Below are 19,414 nucleotides of genomic sequence, written 5' to 3' on the forward strand. Positions count from 1 at the left end.
TCAGAGTTTCAAACATAAGAGCCTTTTATATAACCATTATGCTGTCTCCCTAGCCCAATAAATATTTTAAGAATCACTTCAGAGAGTCAGTTCCCGGCATCAGCTGCAGCGCAGCGTATCCATCTCCTTTCCAGGAATACGGCTTCTGGCGTGGGTGTCTCCAGTGGCGTCATCAAGGTATTCAACCACATTCTTCTTCTAGCGTTTGCCCTTCTTCCTTAGCCAGTCAACAGCGTCAGGTTGAGCCTGATGTAAAGTTTCGAGACTTCCTTTGAATCTGGAGAGGTGGCAGTCGTTGACTATGTGGGTCATAGTCTGTCTGTACATGAAGGTACGCAAGTCCTCCACAACTGAGGAGGTGAAGAAGCAGAAGAATGCCGTGCTCTTCTGCCTAAGTGAGGACATCATCCTGGAGGAGGACAAGGAGATGCTGCTGGGCGAAGTGGGCCACACTATGGACTACCCATACGCCACCTTTGTCAAGATGCTGCCGGATAAGGACTGCCGCTATGCCCTCTATGACGCCACCTACGAGACCAAGGAGAGCAAGAAGAAGGGCCTGGTTTTCATCTTCTGGGCTCCCGAGTGTGCGCCCCTTAAGAGCAAAATTATCTACGCCAGCTCCAAGGACACCATCAAGAAGAAGCTGACAGGAATCAAGCACGAATTACAAGCCAGCTGCTACGAGGAGGTCAAGGATCGCTGCACCCTGGCAAGAGAAGAGGGGCTGCAGTGCTGTCATCTCTCTGGAGGGCAAGCCTTTGTGAGCTCTTCAGCCCCTGCTTGGACCATCCGGCAGCCCCAAACTCGACCTGCTTCGTGGAGTTGCAGGCTGCCCCCTTCCTGCCAGACCCGAAGGACTGGAGGGGGGGGCAGCAGGGGGAAGGCACACCCCTTCGCCCAGTTGCCAAACAGCCCCCCACCCCTGGCCCTCCCCTCCCCCTCAGCCCTCACGGTTCTGGCCTTCCCAAACTGCTTTTCATTTTACATTTCCTTTTGGGGTTGAAACTGACCAAGTTCCCCCAGGCCCCCTCAGTTTGGGGAGGGGCCTGTATTTTTTTTTATTTTTTATTGGGGGATTAATGTTTTACAGTCAACAGTAAATACAATGATTTGTACATGCATAACATTTCTCAGTTTTCCACATAACAATATAACCCCCACTAGGTCCTCTGTCATTCTTTTCTAGGAACTGTACTCTTCCCCCCCCACCCACCCACACCAGGGTCTTTTATGTTGATGCAATACACCAACTCCAGTTCAGATTCTACTTGTGTTTTCTCGTCTGATCTTGTTTTCAACTTCTGACTGAGAGTGAGATCATCCCATATTCATCTTTCTGTTTCTGACTTATCTCATTTAACATGATTTCTTCAAGCTCCATCCAGGATGGGCTGAAAACGGTGGAATCACCACTTTTAATAGCTGAGTGGTATTCCACTGTGTATATAGACCACAACTTGCTCAGCCACTCACCTGTTGTTGGACACCTGGGTTGCCTCCAGGTTTTGGCTATTACAACTTGTGCTGCTATGAACATAGGTAGACACAAATCTTTTTGGATGGGTGAGTTGGGTTTTTAGGATATATCCCCAGGAGAGAAATTGCAGGATCATAGGGTAGGTCCATTTCTAGCCTTTTGAGAGTTCTCCAGACTGTTCTCCACAGAGGATGGACCAATTTATATTCCCACCAGCAGTGCAGGAGGGTTCCTTTGACCTCACAACCTCTCCAGCATTTGTTTGGGGAGGGGCCTGTATTTTTTTTTAACAAAGCCCCCAACTCCCTACCTGTTCCTCCTTCCCTTGCTGTCAACTTCTAACCACAGTAGTGACTCTGTACTCCTTAATCCTGTGTGTAAATGTAATGTTGTAGAGATGGCCCCTCCCTGCACCGCCTAGTCCCCTCTCCCTTCTCCCTGATCACAGCTATTCATGGAAGCTGGACCACTAAGGGACTAAAGAAAAAGATAAATACATAAGATTAAAAAAAAATCACTTCAGAAAGTTAGACAGTGGTGCACCCAGTGAGCTCACCAGTTACCATAAGCAAGGGCTCCCCAACCACCCCTGCCCCCATCTGCAGGGGGGAAGCTTCAAGAGCAGTGAAGCAGTGTTTTCTTTCTCCCTCTCTGGCTCCTTCTTCCTCTCTCAATTTCTCTATCTAAAATACAAACAAAAAATTACAGTAACTGTGCTTGGAAACAGAGACCAATAAATATAATTTTTAAGAAAACCATTTCAGTGCTGGGAAGAGGATTTACTGTTAGGGCACATGTCTTGTGCTAGGCCAAGGGTTTGATACCCAGCATCACCTAGATGGCTGAGAAGTGCTCTGGTGACTAAGGAGAACAGAACTGTAGGTGGAGGCCCTCTCTGATACCAAGACCAACACTGCTGAGATAGTAAAGGATTTCCTTGGTCACTGGGAATGTTTCTTCTGGAGGCTGGAGCCTGGCTGGACTGACCTCAGGGAAGCTTAGATCAGTCTCTCACACACAATTAAAAAAAAAATAGGGGAGAGGGCTGGGGAGACAGCATAATGGTTCTGCAAAAAAAAAAAATTAGAAATGGTTTGTGTAACAAACCTCTGCCCACTCCCCCCCACACACACTTAAGGTGGAGGAGACTGATCTGAACAATGGTGTTCTCTCTCTTTTTTTCTTAATAGTTTTACCTTTTAAGAAAGTTCCTTACCAACAGCTGTGTGTGTTACTGATCAGCTATTTCTAAAATATATCATTTTTGAACACTGTTTTACTAGCCCCCTCCCTAGGCTCCCTTCCTGACTCCCCCAAATCTGGTGGGGTTTCGTGTGGAGCCAGAGTTCAGGTTCTTCCTGAGAGCTCTGGGATCAGCGTCATTCTGAAGCTGGCTTCAGCCTGCATTCTCATCCTCTCCCGAAATGAGCAGAGAGGATGAGATTGTCCAGACCTGTTCACTCACCCTGGCAGAGATCACAAACCCCTGTCAACATCTGATCTAAGCTTCCCTGTGGTCAGTTCAGCCAGGCCCCAGCCTCCAGGAGAAACATTCCCAGTGACCAAAGAAATCCTTAACTATCTCAGCAGGTGTTAGTCTTGGTATCAGTGTGGGTCTCCACCCACGGTTCTGTTACCTTTAGTCACCAAACCTTTCACCCTTTCTGCCTGGGTGGAAGAAACTTGCTTCTTGCCCCAGGTCCTCCTTTGCAAACAAAGGTGTTAAATGAGACAGACTCTAATAATGGGCCTCTAAGGTGTAAGTGCCACTGGCCTGAGAACCCAGAAGCCTTGTGTCCAGTAGCACTAGGCTTTGAACACACTCTGCACACACTCTGACTCTTAGACCTGCTGGGGATTTTTTTTTTTTTTCTGAGGTGGGGAGTAGTATGGTGGAAAGGAACTGAATGCTCCTTGGCCTCAGTTTTCACATCTGGAAAATAAGAGTTCAATAAGGCAGTGCCTTCTATGTGCCTATGAGGCCAGTGAAATGAATCTGGAGGGAGAATCCATCTCCCACATCATGGAAAAACCAGACCTTCCCCACACCACCAGAAGCTAGAGCTGAGCAGTGCTCTGGTGAAAAAAAAAACAAACAGACCTTGCTCAGGACCAAATGGCAAAGAAGAAGCAAAAGAAGTCGACCAGGACCAAGATGGTAACTAAAATGTCAGCTGCAGGACCCACAGCCTAATTACATGTTATTTATTTTATTATAATAAGTAATAAAATAAGTGTAATGTTATTACATTTTATTATAATAAAATCTCCACACTGGGAAGCCAGGCTATGATGCCCCTGGTTGGACCTGGGTTCAAATTCCCAGTTCCCATCTACATGGGGTGTTGGGGGGGGTGTGCTTGGTGAGTAATGGAGCAAATCTTCAGGTGTCTCTTTCTCTCTTCCCCTCTATCCACCTCCCCTCTCAATTTCTTTCTGTCCTATCCAGTAAAAAGAAAGGGGGGGTGGGGAATGGCTGCCAGAAGTGGTGGATTCATAGTGCAGGCACCAAGTCCCAATGATAACTCTGGTAGAAAGGAAAAAGAAAAGAAAAGAAGAGAAAAGAAAAGAAAAGAAAAGAAAAGGGAAGGGAAGGGAAGGGAAGGGAAGGGAAGGGAAGGGAAGGGAAGGAAAAAGGAAAAGGGAAAAGGGAAAAGGGAAAAGGGAAAAGGGAAAAGAAAAGAATGGGGCCAGGTGGTGGCGCACCTGGTTGAGGGCACATGTTGCAGTGCACAAGGACCGACCCAGGTTCAAGCGCCCGGTCCCCACCTGCAGGAGGTAAGCTTTGTGAGTGGTAAAGCAGGGTTGCAGGTGTCTTTCTGTCTCTTTCCCTCTCTGTCTCTCCCTTCCGCTTGATTTCTGACTGTCTCTATCCAATAAATAAATAAAGATTAAAAAATTTAAGAAAAGAAAAGAAAAAAGAAGAGAAGAGGAGAGGAGAGGAGAGGAGAGGAGAGGAGAGGAGAGGAGAGGAGAGGAGAGGAGAGGAGAGGAGAGGAGAGGAGAGGAAAGGAAAGAGGGGGTCGGGTGGTAGCGCAGCAGGTTAAGCGCACATGGCACAAAGTGCAAGGACTGGCTTAAAGATCCCATTTCGAGGCGGGGGGCGGGTGTCTCTTCACAAGCAGTGAAGCAGGTCTGCAGGTGTCTATCTTTCTCTGCCCCCTCTGTCTTCCTTTCCTCTCTCAGTTTCTCTCTGTCCTATCCAATAACAATGACAGCAATGACAACAATAACAGTCACAACAACAACAACAACAATAAAACAACCAGGGCAACAAAAGGGAAAAAATAGCCTCCAGTAGCAGTGGATTTGTGGTGCAGAGACCTAGCCCTAGCAATAACCCTGGAGGCAAAATAAATAAATTAAATAAATAAATATTTTAAGAAAAGAAAAGAAAAGAAAAGAACCTCCAGACTGGTTGGAATGCAACCTGACAATTCTGAAACAGACAAATGTGGTCAAAAAAGAGTAAGGTAGTCCTCAAATTCTAGGGAAAACTCCACCTTTTCCAGGAAATCTCCTATTTCAACCGCCTCATGAATGATATATTCATATTCTGACCTTTCCCAAGAAAACCTCTCTTAACCCTGGAAAACCCATATAACCTGGTCCTCCCCAAAAGACCTGTGTAAATCCACTCGAGAATCGTCCACACTCTTCTTTGAATAAACATTGAATCCATATCATAAACACTTTCCCCTCTACTGTGTCTCATAGCTTGACAAGTGAGTTTTACCAAACAGTTGAAAGAAAGAAGGAAAGAATGAAGGAAAGGAAGGAAGGAAGGAAGGAAGGAAGAAAGGAAAGAGAAAAAAAAGAAAGAATGCCAACACTCCTCTAGGGAACAGAAAGACAAAGAACAATTTTGGCACCGTCAATAAAAACTTGATGCCAAAACCTGCCCAAGACATGAGAAAGTAGACATTAGTCCAGGTGATGGAAAAAGCATGCGGTGGGGGGCAGGCAGTGGTGCACCTGGTTAAGTGGGGTCCCCTGGGTTGTCAGAAACTGAGGTGGGGGAGTCTTCTGGGAGGTGAGTTGCTTAGGAGGTTCCCGGGCATGTTAGAAACTGGGGTGGGGTCTCTGGAATGTCAGAAGCTGAGGCGGGGACTCGAGGATGTCAAGAACTGATGTGGGGTCTCTGGGGTGTCAAAAACTGAGGTTGGGCTCCTTGGGTCCCCCAGCACTTGGTAGGGGCAAAAGTTTGGGCTGTGATCTCGCCCTCTGGATCCCCTCCAGCCACTCCTTATTCTGAAAGCTGAGTGTGTTGAAACACTACCAGGGGTTCAGTGCAGATGGAATTCACTTTGGATTTGGTAACTGGCCTGCTCCCAGGGAAACGTTACCTCCCCGAAGTCAAAGCAGGAGCCTGGGAGTGCTGGACTCAGGGGGGCCCTTGAGCCTGCTCTCTAAAGATGAGTCTCACTTTCTAGAAAGGTAGACCCTGTGAGAACCAGTCCAGACAGGTTCAGGCAGCAGGACTGAGAATGTTGCAACCAAATATGGGAATTTCTGGGGGTGGGGGGTGGGATGGGGATGAGTGAAAGTGGGCAGGGACGGGGTGAGCTATTGAAAGGAGAAAGGGAATCTCTTCCCTGTCATCTTTGAAAGGTGATTTTGTTTTGTATTATCTTTATTTATTTATTGGATAGAGACAGCTTGAAATGGAGAGGGAAGGGGGTGATAATGAGAGAGAGACAGAGAGACATTGCCGCCCTGTTTCACCACTTGCAAAGCAGTCCCCCTACAGGTGGGGACAGGGGACTTGAACCTGGGTCCTTGCACATTGTAACATGTACGCTCAACCAGCTTTACCACCACCCACCCCCTCTTTGAAAGTTTTTTTTGCCATTAAAATATAAAATTTAATGTATAAATGAAAGAGAAACATAAATCAAATTATGACTTTTAAGTTTCAGAATGAAAAGAAAGGGATATTAGTAGATGACATGACATTAAAATTAAGTGTGAGCTTAGTAGGACAATACACTCTATGTACAGATGTTTGGAGATGGTATAATATACATGCCATAGCAATGTCAAGAAATGACAATTCACTTGTAGATGGGAAAATATTTACTGATTATATCATATGAAATTTAAATATTTTTTGTTTTATTTTTTTTTATCTGAGAGAGAGAGACAGACAGACAGAAACACCAGAGCACTGCCCAGCTCTGACTTACGGTGGTGCAGGGGATTGAACCTGGGACTTCGGAGCCACAGGCATGAGAATCTCTTTGCATAACCATTAGGCTATCTACCCCCACCCTAATTTTAAATATTTTTAAGTATTTTATGAAACCACTGTGTTTGGTGAGTTAACTTTTTTAATCTACTAATTTTGTTGTTGTTGTTGTTATTGTTACCAGCATTATTGCAGGGGCACAGTAAGTGCATGATAAATGCATTACTACTCTTGGCCACTTTTTCATTGTTATTTTATTTGACAGAGCAAAGATACATCAAGAGAGGAGTTGGAGTTAGAGAGGTAAAGAGCTATCTACAGCACTGTTTCATAGTTCCTGAAGATCAGTCCTTGTGTGTGGGGAGTTGGAGGTTGAACCCATCCTTGTGTATGGTAACGTTTGCGTTCAACTACTCTACTACGTTTTTTAGTTTATTAATGGTAAGGGAAAAATGAAAAGACATAATTGACTAATTATGTTCATTTTTAAAGGACAATTAAACATCCTATTATAATACCCATTCTATAATAAGTTTATTTTGACATTGTAAACTGAAATTATTTAGAGTAGAAAGTACATTTAATTTTTTTTTTTTTTTTTTGCCTCCAGTGCTATTGCTGGGGCTGGGTGCCTGCACTATGAATCCACTGCTCCTAGAGGCTATTTTTCCCATTTTGTTGCCCTTGTTGTTGTGCTTATTGTAGTTGTTATTATTGTCATAGCTGTTGTTGTTGTTGGATAGAACAGAGAGAAATGGAGAGAAGAGGGGAAGACAGAGAGGAGGAGAGAAAGATAGACACCTGAAGACCTGCTTCACCGCTTGCGAAGCAACCTCTTGCACGTGGGGAGCCGGGGGCTCGAACCGGAATCCTTACGCTGGCCCTTGCGCTTTGCACCATGTGAGCTTAACCCGTTGTGCTACCGCCCGACTCCCAATACATTTAATTTTTATTTGCCCAAACTGTACCTAGTAGAGAAGGTAGCCCATTGTAGTTATGAAAATTATAGATATTATTTTAGTTGTGATGTTTAAGAATAAAAACCAAAAACTACTATCCTCTCCATAGTTAAAATAGCAACTTTACCAACTTTACAAACAAAAAGGGCTCTTTGAAAATTTTAAGGAGCCCATAATCCTCTATGGCTGGTGTAACTGGATTCCTATGAAAATCTAGAATGGTGGCCCAAGGAGGTGTGGCTCAGCAGGCTGGGCACAGATTTGCATAAGGGAGGCCCTGAGTTTGATCCTGGCACTAAATACACCTCCATGATGCTCTGGTCCAGGTGAAGACACAGACAATGTACAGGCTATAGGGCGCAAGGGTGAGTGTGTTATCCAGATGTGTGGGTAGGGTGCAAATCAACATATCCAAGATTCACTGGGGAAAATGTCTCCAAGTCAGGCCAAGGGGCAGGCTCAGAGGGCTGAGGGGGGTGGTTCTGGAGGGGCGAGGTCTTTAGTACTAGAAACTGTCAACAGTGGAGCTGACAGGAGCCAGAGAGGGGGGCAGCCTGTGGGATTGCTAGCTAGCTCACACTTTGATTGTTTTTCCAAACAGCCTTTTTTTTTTTTTTTTTCCCTCCAGGGTTATTGCTGGGCTCGGTACCTGCACCATGAATCCACCGCTCCTGGAGGCCATTTTTCCCCCTTTTTGTTGCCCTAGTTGTTGCAGCCTTGTTGCGGTTATTATTGCCATTGTTGACGTTGCTTTGTTGTTGGATAGGACAGAGAGAATTGCGGTTATTATTGCCATTGTTGACGTTGCTTTGTTGTTGGATAGGACAGAGAGAAATGGAGAAAGGAGGGGAAGACAGAGAGGGGGAGAAAAAGATAGACACCTGCAGACCTGCTTCACCGCCCGTGAAACGACTCCCCTGCAGGTGGGGAGCCGGGGTCTCCAACCGGGATCCTTATGCCGGTCCCTGCGCTTTGCGCCACGTGCGCTTAACCCAACTGCGCCACCGCCCGACCACCCCAAACAGCCTTTATACCATCAGCTGGTATCCGGTTGTAAGAAGAGAAGGGAACAGATAACTAAGACTGTTCCTCAGTTCCCTCCCGTGGGGTTCTAGTGTGACTACCACATGGAAAAATCTCAAGAAAGCCAGTCACGTTTTAGGGAGATGAACATTTATTGAGAGAAAGTAAGGACAGAAAAGAAGAAAGTACAAGCCATGTAGGCATGTAGGCTCTTAGGAAAAGAGAGAGAGAAGAAAGCCCCAAGCCTCCTGGTCTTCCAAGCTTTCTTGTCTCTTCTGAGGAAGGGGAGGACCCTCAGGGAATGTGCTTCAGCCTTTGTCTTCAGGTGTCATGCCTGCCTCCATCAGCATTTTAGGGCCTTGCAGTCAGGCAGGAAAGGAATGTTGGTGTCTGGATAGCCTCTGGCCCCGTCTCCTGGCTTTCTGCTGGGTGCAGGGGAAGGGATGCTGTTTTCCCTAAGCTGCCCTCCAGCAGGTGCTTTACATCACTGACATCTGGTGTAAAAGGTGCCATGTTCAAAACACGGGCTTTGAGCCAAAGCAAAACATGGGGTTTAGAGTCAGGATGAGGCCTTGCCCAACACACCCAGAGAGAGGGGCAGGAAAGAGGGAACAATCCAGAACAAAAGATAGTGAAACACCACGTGACTTTGAGCTGACAGACTGACTTTCTTCTGCCTGGAGGTGTTAAGGGAAGGCTTATGGCTCAGAGCCTTCAGAACCTGGGGTTTCAGGGTGAAAAGATTATCAGTCAGTTCTCCTGAATCCACAGAAGGGCTGTGCACCCCGGCCATGGGCTATGCTGTAAGTGAAACAAAGAGCTTCGTTTCATCCACAGGTGGGGGAAACTCAAGTGGTAGATTCCAGGAACTCCTGTTTCCCAAAGTTTCCAAACCAGAGGCTCCAGTCTTTCACGCTCAGGCTTAGGCCTCCACCCAGCCTCTGCCTACCACCTTACTCACTGTTTTCAAAGGCAGAACCATTAAGCTCCCTCCTGCATGCCATTTCTAAGAGCACAATTTTCTTCCACTCTGAAGCAGCCTCCACCAACACTATTGAGCTGAGCCACATATATCCATCAACAAAGATGGTTCTTGCCCTCAGAACCCCCAGGCCAGCTGCAGACACATTGCCCCTATGTGGCTTGAAATGCACTTAGCAGCAGATAAACACAGAGGGGCAATTTAACTTTCATTTCATTTCATTCCATTTAATTAGTTGGGGTTTTTGTTTGTTGTTTTTTTTTTTTGTTTTGTTTGTTTGCCTCCAGGGCTATTGCTGGGGCTTGGTGCCTTCACTATGAATCCACTGCTCCTGGCATCCATTTTTTTTTCTATTTGATTAGGTAGAATGGACAGAAATTGAGAGGAAAGAGTAAGATAGAGGAAGAAAGAAAGAGAGACACTTGCAGACCTGCTTCACCACTTGTGAAGCTTTCCCCCGCAGGTGGGGACTAGGGGCTTGAACCCAAGTCCTTGCACATGGTAGCATGTGTATTCAACCAAGTGTGCCAATGCCCAGCCCCTAACTTTCATTTTAATGTAGTAATTCTAAAGACAAAAATTAAAAGAGATTTTTTAAATATTTTTATATTTATTTTATTTATTCCCTTTTGTTGCCCTTGTTGTTTTATTGTTGTAGTTATTATTGTTGTCATTATTGTTATTGGATAGGACAGAGAGAAATGGAGAGAGGAGGGGAAGACAGAGAGGGGGAGAGAAAGACAGACACCTGCAGACCTGCTTCACCGCTTGTGAAGCGACTCCCCTGCAGGTGGGGAGCCAGGGCTTGAACCGTGATCCTTATACTGGTCCTTGTGCTTTGCGCCACCTGCGCTTAACCCGCTGCGCTACAGCCCGACTCCCTAAAAGAGATTTTTTAAAAACAGAAAGATTAAAAGAGAATTTTTAAAAAGAAAGATTAAAAAAAAAAAAACTCTGGCACAAGCTGGGATCAAGCTTGGGGCCTCATGCTTGTAAGTTTGGGGCTCTAGCTTCTACATAATCTTCCAGGTTGCAGACGTATGGCGGCTTTCAGTGCAGGGTGGGTGGGAGAGGTGAGCCTAGACACCAGACCCCAGGGAAGGGAGGAATAGAGTGAGAGGCCACAGAATTAAGGAAGCAGAGCGTCATGACTCAGGCCGTGGAAATGAGGATATTCATGAGACAATGAGAATGATACAGGGCTGTTTTTAACCGGGGGGGGGGGGGGGGGGAGAACAGTCTGGGGCTCAGTTCACTGGGGAAATGGAGGAAGGCCTTGGGTGAGTCCAATTCTCGTATCAAAATGAACCAATGTCAAAAGCTGAAGTAGGGCAGGTGAAATAGCTCACTTAGTGCAGTGCTTTGCCATGTGTGTGGCCCAGGTTTGAGCCTAGTGGAGGAAGTTCCAGTGCTGGAGTCTGTCTGCCTATCTATCTGAAAAAGTCATCCAGAGCTGTGAAGTCTTGGCGGTGGAAAAAAAAAAGTTGTGTGAAGGAAAAAATTTCAGTTGCAGAAGGACATTCATCTGCTGCTCTAGGGCATAAGGTTATTCAACCTGCAAAAAAAGATCATCTTCCCAAATACTGTGTCTGTGTGTGTGTGTGTGTGTGTGTGTGTGTGTGTGTGTGTGTGTGTGTGTGTGTGTGTGTAAGTGGTGGTTATTTGGGGGAGGGAGGTATAAGTCTTCTGGGAGGGGCTGCAGGAGTCGCCCCAACTCAGCAATGTTTCATGTCTCTAAATCAATCCATGGCCAAAACATACAGATACACATGCACAATCATGACAATTCCTCTCAAACTGTCAGGTTTCTGTTTTTAGAAAGTTTTCATGTAGTGCTAGGGAATTAACCCGGGCTTTATGTATGCCTCCCCAGCCTTTTTTTTTCCATATTTTTTTAAAAGTTAAAGGGAGAATAAATGGAGAGACAAAAAGAGGAGAGACACCACAGAACAGTTCCACCATCCATAGAGCTCTCCCAGTGGAACAAGGAGTGGAAACCAGAGTCACACACTACAAGGCTGGGCACTCTACTGGGTGAGCAATCTCCTGGCCCTGAAATAATCATTTTAAAAGCAGAGAAAAGCGGAGGGTGGATGGAACCAGATGATCAGGATACAGAGGAAAAGAGTCAGCAGAGAGAAAATCCTCCACTTAATTTTCCTCAGCTCCAGACTGCTTTTACAGTACAAATCTGTGGCATTCATGTCTTCTTTTCCTAATTTTGTATTTATTTATTTAATAACATAGACAAAGACCAGAGAACTGCTCCAGCATATGAGACACAGGAGATTGAACCCTGGGCCTCATGTATACAAGTCCAATACTCTACCAATTGAACCACCTCCTTGTGTTTGTTTGTTTGTTTGTTTGTTTTGCCACTAGAGTTATCACTGGGGCCCAATGCCAGCACTAAGAATCCAATGATCCTGGTGGCCATTTCTTCCTTTTTTTTTTTCTTTTCTATTTTATTTGAGAGGGGAAAGATAGAGAGGGAAAAGAAAAAAACAGACACCTGCAAACCTGTTTCACTTGTGAAGCTTACCCCTGCAGGTGGGAATCAGGGGATCTCAAACCAAAGGCCCATGACGTGTGTGTTCAACCAAGTGCATCATCACCCGTCTCCCTGTTTTGCTTTATTTTTTCAGATATACTCCAATGTCCTGTTACAGGTAGATGCCGCACAGGAAGTGTCATGAACAAAGAGGATGGGGTGAGGTCATGGCATAAAGGGGTGAGTAAGGGAGTGGAAGGGGATGGGATGAGAGGATGTAGTGGGAAACACATAGAAGACCCAAGAACACTACTGCTTTGTGGTCTGGGACAAAGTCACAGACCCAGGATGACTCAGCCAAGGACACTCCTAGCACCCGGGGAAGCCCCAGGACCATGTAGCAGGAAGGAAGCAAAACTCATCTTCAACTTCCCTTCATCCAGTGCCTCAACCTGTGGAATAACTTTGAATGAGCAAAGAAAAATTCTGAGAGAGAAAGCCAAGGGACACCTTAGCCAGAGAGATAAACAGCAGGCCAGGACAAATCAAGCTCTAGAACACAAGTAACTCTCCAGCACCCACCCACCTGCCACCAGATCCACCACTCAAGCCGTTAGCACCCTGAGGTCAGCAGCCTTTGCTGTGGTTGTAATTAAGTCCATAGTACCACAAAACATCTCTCCAACGAGATCTCTGCACACCTGCATCCAAAGCAGCACCATTTGTAACAGCCCAAACTTAGAAGCAACCCAGATGCCCAGCCACAAGTAAGTGGTTAAGAAAGTGCACCCCTCGCTTCGCAGGTAGTGAAGCAGGTCTGCAGGTGCCTGTCTTTCTCTCACCCTCTCTGTCTTCCCCTCCTCTCTCCATTGCTCTCTGTCCTATCTAACAATGATGACATCAGTAACAACAATAATAACTACAACAATAAAAAACAACAAGGGCCACAAAAGGGAAAATAAATAAGTAAGAAAAAAAAAAGAAGAAAAAAGTGCACTCCATAATGATCCTGGGTCCATACTCCCAGAGGGACAAAGAATAGGAAAGCTTCCAATGAAGGGGAGGGGATGTGGAACTCTGATGGTGGGAATTGTGTGGCGTTGTACCCCTCTTATCCTACAGTCTTATCGATTATTATTTAATCAATAAAAGGGAAGGAAGGTAGTTCTGGGAAGACAGCATGAAGTTTCTGCAAAAAACTTGCATGCCTGTGGCTCTGAGGTCCCAGATTCCACCCCCTGTACCACCATAAACCAGAGCTGATTGGTGCTCTCGTCTTTCTTTCTCTGTATCCCCCCCTCCCCATATATATATATATTATCCCTCCCTCCCCCAGGTAACCAACACTTGCACATATGCGTGCACACACACACACACACTCACTTGCAGGGTGTCTCTATTTCTTCCCCTATCTCCCCCTTCCCTTTAAATTTCTCTGTCTCTATATAATAAATAAATATATTTTTTAAAAAAAGAAAAAGAAAGTACATGGCTAGAGGTCATTCCAGCCCCACTCAGCCCAGATCACAGGCTGCCCAATGGGAAGTAGTAGAGGAGAGGGGGGAACCAGGCTGAACAAGCTGTGGGGACATTTCTTAACCCTGGAGTGGGGGTAGGGAAGCCAGGATCCACAAAGGATGACTCAGTTACTTCAAAATCTAGGAGGGGCAGCCAGGGAGATGGCTCAGCTGGTAGCACTCATGGACTGTACTCATGAGGGCCCCGTTCCCATCCCTGCTACTGTATTTGCCAGAATCAGCACTCTCTCTGTCTTCTCTTTCTCTCTCAAACACACATAAAATCAATAAATGAATTTAATTTTTTTTAATTTTTGGTATTATTTTTTTTATTGGCTAAAGACAGAAATTGAGAGGGAAGGGGGTGGTAGAGAGGGAGAGAGACAGAGATATCAGAAGTACTGCTTCACAAAGTACTGCTTCACAAAGTACTCACAAAGATTTTCCTCCTGCAGGTGGAGACTGGGGGCTGGAACCCGCTCCTTGTACATCATAATATGTGTGCTCAGCCAGGTGTACTATCACCTATCCCCCATTTAATTTATTTTAATCTAGGTCAGGAGAACTGGGTGATAGCCAATTATAGTGCACAAGTCATCATGTACAAGGACCCAAGTTCAAGCCCCCGGTCCCCACCTGCAGAGGGAAGCGTCACGAGCAGTGGAACAGAGCTGCAAATAACTCTCTGTCTCTCTCCCCTCTCCCTCTCTATTTCTCTCTATCAAACAAAAGAAAAAAAAGAAAAAGGAATAGAGATTTATTTGTTAAAATATAGAAATTTTACTATAGGGTTAGGGAGACAGCATAATAGTTCTTCAAAAAGCTTTTCATGTTGGAGGCACCAAAGGTCCCAGGTTCAGTTCCCAGCACCACCATAAAGCAGAGCTGTGCTCTGGTAAAACTAATAATAATAATAATAAATAACTTGCTTTCTATCAATATATACCAGGCACTTTTGTTTTGTTTTGTTTTGTTTTATTTTTCTCACCCCTGGGGCTTTACTGCTCTGAGACAACTGTTTTAGGTAGCAAGAGATAGGGAGAAAAAAACTTAAGAAAAACCAGAGCACTAGAAACTCTCCCCACTAGGGTGAGGACCAGACTCAGACCTGGGCCAAACCCATGACAAAATAGGTGAGCTCTTGGCCAGTCAATACTATTGTAAGCATTTTAAACAATTATTGTGGTGTAAGCACAAGAGGTCACTTGGATAGTGGTTGCTTTGCCATGTGTGGCATTCAGGCTCAAGCCACACCGCTACCACACTGAAGGAAGATTCATGCTGTGGGGTTTCTCCCCTCCACTCTCTCTCTCTCTCTACCTCACTATCTTTCTATCTGTCTGTCTTGCTTTTTCTACCTCAAAGAGCCAGCCTATATTTGTGAAGTCCTAGAGATGAGAGAGAAGAGAGAAAGAAAGAAAGAAAGAAAGAAAGAAAGAAAGAAAGAAAGAAAGAAAGAAAGAAAGAAAAAGAAAGGGAGGAAGGAAGGGAGGGAGGGAGGGAGGAAGGAAGGGAATGGAAAGAGGAGGAGGAAGGAAATGTTAACACAACCATGGATGTGGTGAATAAATGACTAGGCTCTCAAGCATGAGGTCATGAGTTCAACAGCCAGCATTGTATGTGCTAGAATGATGCTCTAATCTCTCCAGAACTCTCCACCACTCTCTCTTTCATAAATAAATAGATAAATCTTTGGGGGAAAAATTACTCATTCAGTATCCATATAGCATTACTATAGATTGCCAGTTCCTTCCCTACTGAGTAGTAGTGGGAGCCAATCTGAATATACAGTTTAAATGGAGAGGGAGTAAAGGAGCTGGGCAATGGCACACCTGGTTGAGCACACACATTACCATGCACAAGGACCCGGGTTCAAGCCCCGGCTCCCCATCCGCGGGGAGGGGGAGGAGCTTCACAAGTGGAAAAGTAATGCTGCAAGTGTCTCTTTACCTCTCTCCCTCTCTGTCTCCCCCTCCCCCTCTCACTTTCTCTCTGTTCTATCAAGTAAAATTTTAAAAGATAATAAATAAACAGAGAGGGAAAACTTTCTTCACTGGCCAGAGAATGGGAAAGAGCTTCTCTCACTCTCCAACACCAGCCCCCTCCCCACCCACCCACCTAAGCACAGGTAGAGGGGACACCTCCATCCACTTCCTGAGACAAGACTGGGGAAGTTTCAGGTAAGGCTCTTCTAGAAAAGGTTCATGTTTCCCCAGGAAAAAAAAATGTTCAACCCCTCTTTCTTCCCCTATTTGATCATCTAGGGCCTGGGGGGGAGGAGTGGTGGCTCTGGCTGGTACCAGGTCCATGTTTGTGTTTCTTGGGGAAGGAGGCAGTTAGCGAAGCAACAGTGGGGAATGCCCAGGTAGGAGACTACAGCTCTCTGCCTGTAGGCAGTGAGGGTTATCTACTGTTATGCATATCCTCAGGACAGTCTGTGGTCTGTAGGAACACTTAAAGCCCAGGGGTCATTTCACACATACTTTTTTTTTCTTTTTCCCAAGAGCACTACTAAACTCTGTTTATGGTAGTGCTGGGGACTGAACCTGGGACTTTAGAACCTCTGGCATAAAAAAATCTTTTTGCAGAAATATTAGGCTATCTACCCCACCTTTCAGTCTCTTATTTAATACATTCAAATTGGGTAAGTACAAGAGGCCTAAATGAGCTTTCTTTGGCCTTGAGAAAGTCTTTTCTAGATAGCTGATCTTAGTGCTAGGCAAAGAGAATGAACCTGCCTCATTCTCTTCTCCCAGCTAAGCTTTTCAGGCAGGGGTTGGTACCAACGCCATGAGGCTGGCTTGGGATCCAGGACATAAGAGTTCAGGAAGATTCAGGAAGCCAGTGTTGAGCAGAGTAGGTTGAGTGGAACACAGAGCAGGCAAAAGGATTTGAAGTTCAGAAGCCTGGTAGAAAAGTCACAGAGTCTTGGAAGCCATCCCAAAAGGAACTTGAATTTCTTTACGAGGGCAGTTTTTTATTTGTTTGTTGTTATTTTATAGGGCAGAGAGAAATTGAGGGGGGGAAAGGAGATAGAGAGGAAGAGAAAACTGCAGCACTGCTTCACTGCTCATGAAGCTTCCTTCCCCACCCCCCAGGTGGGGACCAGGGGCTTGAACCCAGGTCCTTGCAACATGCTGGCATGTGCACTCAACCAGGTACATCACCACACGACCCAAGGTCCCAGAATCTTTTGAATCTTGGGAACTTTTAAGTTTTCTTGCTATGAGATCTTGCCATCAAGACCAGCCTAATGGAAGTCAGGCAGTAGCGCAGTGGGTTAAGCGCACGTGGCACAAAGCCTAAGGACCTGCATAAGGATCCCAGTTCGAGCCCCCAGCTCCCCTCCTGCAGGTGGTCGCTTCAAAGGCGGTGAAGCAGGTCTGCAGGTGTCTATCTTTCTCTCCCCCTCTCTGTCTTCCATTCTTCTCTCCATCTCTCTCTGTCCTATCCAACAATGATGACATCAATAACTACAACAATAAAAGAACAACAAAGGCAACAAAAAAAGGGAATAAATAAATATTTTTTTTAAAAAAAAGACCAGCCTAATGCCTATAAGGGGTGGCCAACAAGATAAGTCACCCAGCTTGAGCATCTGGTGTGTTACCCAAACTCAAGCCCAAGCCCAGCCATCACCTCAATGGAAGAAGCCTTCCTGCCATGGAATTTTTTTCCTCTTTTCCTCCTTCTCTCTATCTCTGTCTGTCTATCTAAAAACTTCACCCAGAGCAATGAAGCCCTAGTGATGACAAAAAAAAAAAAGTTAAATTATATTAGAAATCTAGGGGCAGGAGGGCGGGGGAGAAACAGTTACACACACACACACACACACACACACACACACACACACACACACACCTGCCAGGAGATCAGCTTCCAGTCCTGCTCAGAATCTTTGCCCTGGTCTCTTTCCCTCTTTCCCTCTTTCAAACCAGAGAACAAAGTCACTCCTTATCTGGGTTTTTGGTGTTTTTTTTTTTTTGACAGAGTTCAGCTTCATTCTTTTCTTTGTCTTCAAAGCCACTTGGTCACCAAATCCTGTCAGTTTTACTTCCTGATACACCCCAAATGTCTCCCTGGCTTGCTCATCCCCTGTTCTGAGACACTAGACCTTTCAACTAAGTCCCTGGCTTCCCCACCCACCCTTCCTGGGGTCCCTACAAATCATTCACTGGAAGGCAGTGCAAGATGTCTTTTTAAATGCAAAGAGAAGACTAATCTGCAGGGTGTGTGTGTGTGTGTGTGTGTGTGTGTGTGTGTGTGTGTGTGTGTGTGTGTGTATGTGTGTACACAAAGAACAGTGAAGGCTAGGAGGTGGGGGCTACAAACTGAAAAGGTAGTTAAGGTTTCAGGTACGGTATGTTTATTTATTTATTATTTTGCAGTACTGGAAGCTCGCTCATGAGAAATCCCATTAGTCCAAGACTGACTTTTCATTCCTTTTTGAGAGAGAGAGAGAGAGAGAATGCACCAGAGGTTCCCCCAGGTCTGTAGTACCCCCCATGTGGTACCAGGGTTTGACCCTGAGGTTCTGTGCATGGTAAAGTGAGCATCTTACTGGATAAGCTGTCTCCCAGCCTCTAGGATGATGTTCTAAAAGGAATTTGGATTACACAGATGTATGTCTTTATAGAAATCCATGTATTATACACTTATGACTTGTGTGGGGTCAGGCAGTGGCACACCTGGCTGAGCTCACCTGTTACACTTGGGACTTGTATATTTCACTAAAGATAGATTTACCTGGGGGGGTTAGACAGGAGAAATGACATACAATATTATTCCTGGCTCCCCACCTGCGGGGGAGGGGGGTCACTTCACAGGTGGTGAAGCATGTCTGCATGTCTCCTCTTTCAATTTCTCTCTGTCCTATCCAACAACAGTGACAGCAATAACAACAACAATAATAACCACAACAACAATGAAACAACAAGGGCAACAAAAGAGGGAGGGGGTAGGGGAGGTCTCCCAGAGCAGTGGATTCCTGGTGCAGGCACCGAGCCCCAGTGATAACCCTGGAAGTAAAAAAAAAAAAAGAAAGAAAGAAATGTGAGTATAAACACTTTTAATCTTTAAGAACACAGAAATTGAAGGCAGAGTAAATACAATGATTTTTAAACTGTTTTGTTTAAATATTGAATGTTGGGGGAAGTGGAGGAGTGGAGAGAGAACAAGAAGCAGTGTATACTCAGGTATATATGGTGTGGGTGATCAAACTTGAGAGCTCCACCACTGAGCCACCTCCCACCACTACCTCCATGCTGGGTAGTTAGGACTACTTCCAAGTGAGTGAAAGAAGGGATGGATAGATGAATGGATGGATGGATGGATGGATAGATGGATGCTTGAATCCTTCAGACAGACCTGAGTTCAAGTCCGAGCTTTATCGCCTATCAGCTGTGTGAACCAATTTACTTCTGGGAAACTCAGATATATCCTTATTTTCTTATTTCTTTACTTTCTCTTCTGTTTTTTAAGACTGTTATAATGAACAGCCACATTCCCATCACCTAGGCTCTTTTCTTCCCCAGAGATGGCTTATTTTTATTTTTTTAACTTTTAATTTTTATTTATTTTTTTCACCACTCCCATCACGAAAGGTCTGTGTCACCCCATCCCCACCCCCATAGATAACCACTATCGTCATCCACAGCCTTGGAAATAGGTTGATATGATTTTTACACATTTATATATTCAATTCTCTATATTCCATATGAGTGAAACTATTCTGTAGTAGTCCTTTACCTCCTTACTTACTTCACTGAGCATAA

General features: G+C 45.3%; 1 pseudogene; it reads left to right on the top strand.

The window, feature by feature from the left end:
* The first annotated feature begins 325 nt into the window (after positions 1-325).
* Positions 326-782, top strand: LOC103125773 (cofilin-1-like; annotated as a pseudogene).
* Positions 783-19,414: the final 18,632 nt, after the last annotated feature.

The sequence above is a fragment of the Erinaceus europaeus genome, chromosome 2 (assembly GCF_950295315.1).
Source record: "Erinaceus europaeus chromosome 2, mEriEur2.1, whole genome shotgun sequence".
In the NCBI taxonomy this organism is placed as follows: domain Eukaryota; kingdom Metazoa; phylum Chordata; class Mammalia; order Eulipotyphla; family Erinaceidae; genus Erinaceus; species Erinaceus europaeus.